General features: G+C 39.5%; 1 protein-coding gene across 11 annotated transcripts in view; it reads right to left on the bottom strand.

The window, feature by feature from the left end:
* Positions 1-8,241: 8,241 nt before the first annotated feature.
* The window catches only part of cntn3a.1 (contactin 3a, tandem duplicate 1), a 213,963-nt gene continuing 213,406 nt past the window's right edge, over positions 8,242-8,798 (bottom strand). For 9 of the 11 annotated variants that reach the window (XR_009826853.1, XR_009826852.1, XM_062054358.1 and 6 more), the window contains one exon: positions 8,242-8,798. This exon is cut by the window's right edge. The gene's annotated coding sequence lies outside the window, so the exon portion shown is untranslated. The other 2 variants (XR_009826854.1, XR_009826855.1) reach the window with 1 other exon arrangement.

Raw genomic sequence — 8,798 nt, 5'->3', positions numbered from 1 at the left:
TTGGTCACTACCCAGCAGGCACAACTTGCATAGGCGCCGATCCCATGGGTGCTTTGGGGGCCCGAGCACCCACTTGGGATTGATGGCATATTTCAATGTGGTGTTCGGGTCTGTGGGACCCATTTTCATTTTTTATTAAAAGAAAAATTATACAATTATTTAATTTTTCTAACTGAGACTCACTGACTTTGGCTCATTTTCTTTGAAGAACATATATCAAAATACATATTTAATGACCACACACCATACACCCCCCCTACACATTTCTATTACATATAAGATGTCCGGGTCCACTGGACCCGGGCCTAATAGAAGTGTGGAAATTGATGTGCTGTGTACCACACACACACACACACACACACACACACACACACACACACAGCAGGCCTAGACAGAAGGAGGACAGAGTGTAGGTACACAGAACATCAGAGAGTCAATTGTTTTTATTTTTTTTATTCATTATTTATTTATTTATTTTTGTAATATATATATTTTTTTATCTTTTATTTTTAATTTTTAATTTTTTTTTTTTTTTTTTTCTATTTTTATACTTTGTAGCACTTTGAGACAAATGTAAAGTGTGTTACAAATGCAATTCATTATTATTATTATTATTATTATTTATTAAATGTGCGAGAAAATGAGAGCAGACAGTGTTGACAAACAATGTTGCAACCTTGTGTATGAACCGCAGGCGCAGAAACAGTCAAGAAGAATCCCTGCGGGATGCAGAAACTGGAAGAGAAATGTTCCGTGCAACGTTCATATTGTTGTTACTCAGCCAGCGTTTGTGGGTCTGATGGACCCGTTTCATTTTGTGGCTTTTAATGCCTCACAATCAAACACTTTTATTCTAAAATACTGAACAGATGTTTATTGGGGTAAGGTAAACATCTGTTCAGTATTTTAGCATAAAAGTGTTTGATTGTGAGGCATTAAAAGCCACAAAATGCAGCGGGTCCATCAGACCCACAAACGCTGGCTGAGTAACAACAATATGAACATTACGCAAGGGTTAAGTTAATTGTGTCATGTCTGGGTGATCATGTTTTGTTTTAGTTATGTTCGGTTTTGTTTTTGGACTATTTGTGCACTCTTGTTTTGTCACCATGACGACCGATTAGTTGCACCTATTTTCACGTTCGGTCTCACACACCTGTTGTCAATCATGTCTGTATTATTTAAGTTCATTGTTTTCAGTTAGTCTGCCTGGCGACATCACACGTTATCATCACTCTGCTTCATGCCATGTTCACAATCCAAGTAAGTTTTTGTTTCATGTTTATAGTTTTTTGCCTTTGTGCAAGTCTTTTGATTTCATTAGCCAAGTTTTGTACCTCCGCCATTGTGCGCGCCTTTCGTTTGTTCTTTTTTGATAGTGTTAAATAAAATCATGTACTCACATTCACGTCTTGCCCGCGCCAACTTTCCGTTGCCTTCCGGAAAAACAAACCCCAAGAACCAAGTCTTGACATTTTTCCCCGATTCAAAAGGATTCTCTATTCATTCAATACATAGGATTTCAGCAGGATCTACCCCAGTCTGCTGACATGCAAGCAGAGTAGTAGATTTTTGTAAAAAGCTTTTATAATTGTAAAGGACAATGTTTTATCAACTGATTGCAATAATGTAAATTTGTTTTAACTATTAAATGAACCAAAAATATGACTTATTTTATCTTTGTGAAAATATTGGACACAGTGTTTTGTCAAGCTTATGAGATGCGATGCAAGTGTAAGCCACTGTGACACTATTGTTCTTTTTTTTTTATAAATGTCTAATGATAATGTCAATGAGGGATTTTTAATCACTGCTATGTTGAAATTGTAACTAATATTGGTACTGTTGTTGATAATATTCATTTTTGTTTCACTACTTTTGGTTTGTTCTGTGTCGTGTTTGTTTATTGCAGTTCTGAGTGATGCTGGGTCGGGTTTGGTTTTGGAATTGGATTGCATTAGTATGGTATTGCCGTGTATTGTTTTGTTGGATTGATTAATAAAAATTTTAAAAAATATATTTTTTAAAAAAATAAAAAAATAATTCAAAAAATAAAATAAAATCGATTTTTTAAAAATGAGAATCGATTCTGAATCGCACAACGTGAGAATCACGATTCGAATTCGATTCGATTTTTTACCACTCCCCTAATTTACATGGCCAAATTCAAGCACTTTTTAAGGACTTGCAAGATACATTTTCCAGTTTTTCCAGTACCCTTGAAAAGGCAAAAACCAGTGTGAATCAATCCATAGCCTTGTTGTTTGAGGTCACCAAATGCTGTCTGTAGGAAAAATACGGAAAATCTGCTAAAACCTAAGCCTAACATTGAACCAGCAGTTATCTTCAACTGAATGGGGCATAGAAATTGAAGCAGGGTTTCTGTACACTATTCAATGTCATTGGTGTTTGCAAACATTGTTTACTTGTTTGTTTGTATCATCATCATTCATGTATACATCATACCTTACAAGAAATAACATTAATTATTGTTTACTTGTTTGTTTGTATCATCCTCATCATTCATGTATGCATCATTCCTTACAAGAAATAACATTATTATTGTTTACTTGTATCATCATAATTCATGTATACATCATTCCTTATAATAAATAACATTAATTATTATTGTTTCCTTAATTGTTTGTATCATAATTCATACATACATTATGTTCATTAAAACGACAACCTCCCGGCATGATGGACCGATGCACCACTGTCATGACAACAACCTAATGTAAGGGCTCGTGCAAAGCCCACAGATCAAGCGTGCAGCTTTCATTTTTAAGGAAAGCTTATTTTATTATTTTCCATTTTAGAACTAGCCTATTGAGTCGGACTGCCGAGAAACATGATGAACATTTCCAAGCATTTACAAGCACTCCACCCAAAATTCAAGCATTTTTCAAACCTTGAAAACACAACATTCATCCATCCATCCATTTCCTACCGCTTGTCCCTTTTGGGGTGGCGGGGGGTGCTGGATTCTATCTCAGCTGCATTTGGGCGGAAGGCGGGGTACACCCGGGACAAGTCGCCACCTCATCACAGGGCCACCACAGATAGACAGACAACATTCAATACACACTAGGGCCAATTTAGTGTTGACAATCAACCTATCCCCAGGTGCATGTCTTTGGAGGTGGGAGGAAGCCGGAGTACCCGGAGGGAACCCACGCAGTCACGGGGAGAACATGCAAACTCCACACAGAAAGATCCCGAGCCTGGGATTGAACTCACTCAGGACCTTTGGATTGTGAGGCACATGCACTAACCCCTGGTCCACCGTGCTGCTGGGGAACATATTCACCATTAATTAGTTGCTTATCAACATGTAAATTAGTAACATATTGGCTGTTAATTAGTCATTATTAAGTACTTATTAATGCCTTATTCTGCATGGCTTTATTATACAACTAGTAAGCCATTAACTAAGAGTCTTCCCTAACCCTAACCCCAACCCCAACCCTATCCCTAAACCTGACCCTGACCCTAACCCTATGTCAATAAGCAACTAATTAACGGTTCATATTGTAACAAACGCACCCAAGTTCCCCGGGTGTCTCTGCCACTACGCAAATTAAGGAGTCACGGGTGGGACCTGATATTCAGCTGGGGATGATTAATACAGTAAATAAACACAAGACATGTGTAACTATTAGTCACAACACAACCAGGCTTATATTTAATATACCACAAATTAATCCCGCATAACAAACACCTCCCCCCTCCCGTCCATATAACCCGCCAATACAAATCAAACACCCACACAACACACTCAATCCCACAGCCCAAAGTACCGTTCACCTCCCCAAAGTTCATATAACACATATATTTCCCCAAAGTTACGTACGTGACATGCACATAGCGGCATGCACGTACGGGCAAGCGATCAAATGTTTGGAAGCCGCAGCGTACTCACGGTACCGCGTCTGCGCATCCAACTCAAAGTCCTCCTGGGAAAATGTCTCTGTTGTCCTGGTTCTCCACAGGCCAAAGGAAAGTCCACAAAAAAGGTCAAAAATGAGGATTCTTCCATGAAGTGGCTCCGTTTAAAAAAAAGCTGGGTCTGACACAGACCTGGGCATTCTGCGGCCCGCGGGCCACAATTCCGGCCCTTTGTGCATCCCTGTCCGGCCCGCGTGAGGCCAATCATAAATTACAAAATACATTTCAAAAAGTATCTATGTTGAGTGTGCAATACAACGGTGCTGCTCTTGTTTTGAAAAGCGTTATTTGTATTACTTCCGTGTGGACGTATGCGCGTGCGTGATTGTGAGAGAATGTAAACAGCTGCAATCACAAATTACAAAATAAAGTTGAAAAAACATCTATGTCGTGCACGCAATACAACTGTGCTGCTTTTATTTTGAAAAGTGTTATTTATGGGCGTATGTCCGTGTGTAACCTGTGAGTGAAGGTGCACAGCGACAAGTGATGCACGGTTTACCCTCGAGACGCTAAAAAGAGAAAAGTTGATGACGAATGCCGTGTTTTCCACAAGACATGGACTGCCAAGCAACGTTCCTTCTAAGGTGCGCGCCTGCGCAATTGCGCACTGCTCAAGCGTCCTCTGTGCACAACAAATATATAACGCGCACCAAATCAAACCCATCTTAATTCTAAACAAAATAAACACATTTATTCTGTGTAATTTTGCAATGCAACTTTGAGTGACAGTGACAACAAGCGGCCCTAACGGTGTTCGTCAACACCGTTCAATTATTGTAACGTCTATCGAGATGTTTCGAGGACAGGAATTATATCGATCACTTTATTGAGCAAAACTGTTTGTATCCGGCCATAACCACACCAAAAACATGAGTAAAACACTTATATCTCGAAAAACTAGTCATTTTCTGCCGTACAAACCAGGCCAAAACCAACTTGTCATCTGTCACCAACACGCATACCACTAAACCACTGGTGCGTTTATGGCCACACAAAAAGTCGGACAACCCAAACACCACACAAAGTTACACTATGACTCCTCTGTCATATGTGTGCTTATTTTACTGTAATTTATTATTAATGTTAATTTATTTATATTAATCATGGAATGCTGTTACTAGAGAAAGTTACAGGAATGCACACTTCATCCTATACTTACATTTCATTGTGCAACATGAGGATGTTTAAGGGGAACTTAATGTGATCTCTGAAAGGGGTACAAATGATTTCCAAAGCAGTGCTTTTGGTATAAAGTTAAGTTAGGTTAAATGAAAGTATTATTATTATTTATTAATTATTATTATTATTTATCTTACAGTATATATCAAAAATAATATTGAGCTAAGTTTAATTTAAATATTGTCGATGTGGCCCTCCAGCAGTGCTCGGGTTGCTCATGCGGCCTCCGGTAAAAATTAATTGCCCACCCGTGGTCTGACAGGTGCTCCTAGGTGGTTTGTGAGGTCATTTTCCGCTTCCGCCCGGTCTGATAGCACCGGATACCTTTTATATCCCCACATATTTAATACGTTACATATTTAATAATAGCAAGATTATTTAATACGCCTGTAACAGTTCATAATAAGTAAATGGATGACATAAGTCTATATATATATATATTTATTTTCCTAGCTGAGCACAAGTTAATTGTGACTGGCAATTTATTATCCCCCCCCAGCCAGCGGCTTATGGGGACCATAATAGGGTTTCATGTTTACCACATTAATAGTATCCACCTTAGACTTATCAGTCAACCAACGAATACTGTAATTTACAAGACCTAACTTCTTCTCTACCCGCACAGGCCCTAACCATCTGGGTGCAAGTTTGGCAGAGAATTTACTTGAAGCTTTGGAAAGTGGGTGCGCCCTAATCCAGACCAGATCCCCAACTACAAAGTGTACATCTTTGCGCCGTGCATTATAATTAGAGATGTCCGATAATATCGGTCTGCAGATATTATCGGCCGATAAATGCTTCAAAATGTAATATCGCAAATTATCGGTATCGTTTTTTTTTAAATTATCGGTATCGTTTTTTGTTTTTTTTAATTAAATCAACATAAAAAGCACAAGATACACTTACAATTAGTGCACCAACCCAAAAAACATCCCTCCCCCATTTACACTCATTCACACAAAAAGGTTGTTTCTTTATGTTATTAATATTCTGGTTCCTACATTATATATCAATATATATCAATACAGTCTGCAAGGGATACAGTCCGTAAGCACACATGATTGTGTGTGCTGCTGGTCCACTAATAGTACTAACCTTTAACAGTTAATTTTACTAATTTTCATTAATTACTAGTTTTCTATGTAACTGTTTTTATATTGTTTTACTTTCTTTTTTATTCAAGAAAATGTTTTTAATTTATTTATCTTATTTTATTTTATTATTTTTTTAAAAAGGACTTTATCTTCACCATACCTCGTTGTCCAAATTAGGCATAATAATGTGTTAATTCCACGACTGTATATATCGGTATCGGTTGATATCAGTATCGGTAATTAAAGAGTTGGACAATACCGGAATATCGGCAAAAAGCCATTATCGGACATCCCTAATTATAATATTTGGCTTGTCAAGCTTTGGCCGCGCCTACATGTCTCTCCACTTCCTCCTTTAGGTGTGTGTGTGTAAGTATGGTGTGATATGCAGATGTGTGTGTGGTGGTGGAGCTTTGTGCACCAGTCATTCCAGGGGTCCCATCAGATTCCGCCCGAGAGTCAACCTGGCAGGGGTTGAACCGGTCGTCTCATGGACAGCGGTGTTGAGGGCAAACCGGAATTCAGGCAGCCAATTATCCCAGTCCTGATGATGGTTCCCTACGAAGGCGGCAATATGTTCCCCATACAAAAGTGTTACCTATGATTTGTATAATTTCAGAATGTGTTGTTCTATTTTGAAACAAAGAAAACAATCTGAAGTTGTCTTTATTTTTAAAGGCCTACTGAAACCCACTACTACCGACCACACAGTCTGATAGTTTATATATCAATGATGAAATCTTAACATTGCAACAACACATGCCAATACAGCCGGGTTAACTTATAAATTGCAATTTTAAATTTCCCGCCACACTTCCGGTTGAAAACGTCTAGATATGATGACGTATGCGCGTGACGGAATCAGTTGATACGGAAGTATTGGTACCCCATTGAATACAATACAAAAAAGCTCTGTTTTCATTTCAAAATTCCACAGTATTCTGGACATCTGTGTTGGTGAATCTTTTACAATTAGTTTAATGAACAATGGAGACTGCAAAGAAGAAAGTTGTAGGTGGGATCGGTGTATTAGCGGCGGACTACAGCAACACAACCAGAAAGACAGAGATGGATAGCAGACGCGCTAGCCGCCGAACTCACCTTAACTTCCTCCGTCTCGCCGACCGCATCTGTGATCGGGTGAAGTCCTTCGTCGCACCGTCGATCGCTGGAACGCAGTTGAGCACGGGTGTTGATGAGCAGATGAGGGCTGGCTGGCGTGGGTTGATAGCTAATGTTTTTAGCATAGCTCTGTGAGGTCCGGTTGCTAAGTTAGCTTCAATGGCGTCGTTAGCAACAGCATTGTTAACCTTCGCCAGGCTGGAAAGCATTAACCGTGTATTTACATGTCCCTGGTTTAATAGTATTGTTGATCTTCTGTCTATCCTTCCAGTCAGGGATGTATTTATTTTATTTCTATATGCAGTTAAGCACGATGCTATCACGTTAGCTCCGTAGCTAAAGTATTTCGTCGACGTATTGTCGTGGAGATAAAAGTCACTGTGAATGTCCATTTCGCATTCTCGACTCTCATTTTCAAGAGGATATAGTATCCGAGGTGGTTTAAAATACAAATCCGTGATCCACAATAGAAAAAGGAGAGAGTGTGGAATCCAATGAGCCAGCTTGTACCTAAGTTACGGTCAGAGCGAAAAAATATATGTCTTGCACTGCATTCTAGTCCTTCACTCTAACGTTCCTCATCCACAAATCTTTCATCCTCGCTCAAATTAATGGGGTAATCGTCGCTTTCTCGGTCCGAATCGCTCTAGCTGCATTGAAAACAATAGGAAAATGTGAGGAGCCTTTCAACTGACTACGTCACGCTACTTCAGGTAGGGGCAAGGCTTTTTTTTATCAGATACCAAAAGTTGCGATCTTTATCGTCGTTGTTCTCTACTAAATCCTTTCAGCAAAAATATTTCTCCTTGTGGCCCCCAAGCTAAAATGAGTTTGACACCCATGCAATAGATGCATTTAGAAAGTGTGTAAGAAAAGGTGACTGAGAGGGAAAATGGCATCATGTTTATTAAAAGCTCGTTGAACCATCAGATCATCCTGCAAACGCCTCATTCCCTTTGCTATAATTCCATCCGCGCTTTGTAACTCTTTGTAAGGGTCGTTATGAAAAAAACGGGAGAAAGGCGTGTTGTTCGAGCCCACGTCGCCCCAAAGTGTACAGAATATACAAGACGACACGGACAAAGAAAAGCAGGAATAGAAATGAAAGCAAGAACAACATGGAACCTAATTAAGAAGACTTAAGGCTGGTTTGGGACCTGAGGATTTCTTACAAACAACAATGTGGGTCACACCTCTCAGCGCGCCGTCATTATGCACTTGGTGAGGGGGGAGGATGATGGAGGAGGGCGGAAGGTAAGACATGGAATCGTCGGCGCTCTTCATAATGGACTCTCGTCATCAGCAGGCGTGTTATGGTTATGGGTGGCGACCTTTGCTGCAGGTCTGTTTCATGGCCTGACAAGACAAAAGCATGAATAAGATCCAGGTAAAGCCACAGAGGTCCCAACGTGTAGTTTGTCACAAAGCAATGTCAGCAAAACACAGTCTGGA

Source organism: Entelurus aequoreus, linkage group LG07, assembly GCF_033978785.1.
Source record: "Entelurus aequoreus isolate RoL-2023_Sb linkage group LG07, RoL_Eaeq_v1.1, whole genome shotgun sequence".
NCBI classification, from domain to species: domain Eukaryota; kingdom Metazoa; phylum Chordata; class Actinopteri; order Syngnathiformes; family Syngnathidae; genus Entelurus; species Entelurus aequoreus.
This window is presented reverse-complemented; position numbering and strand designations above follow the sequence as displayed.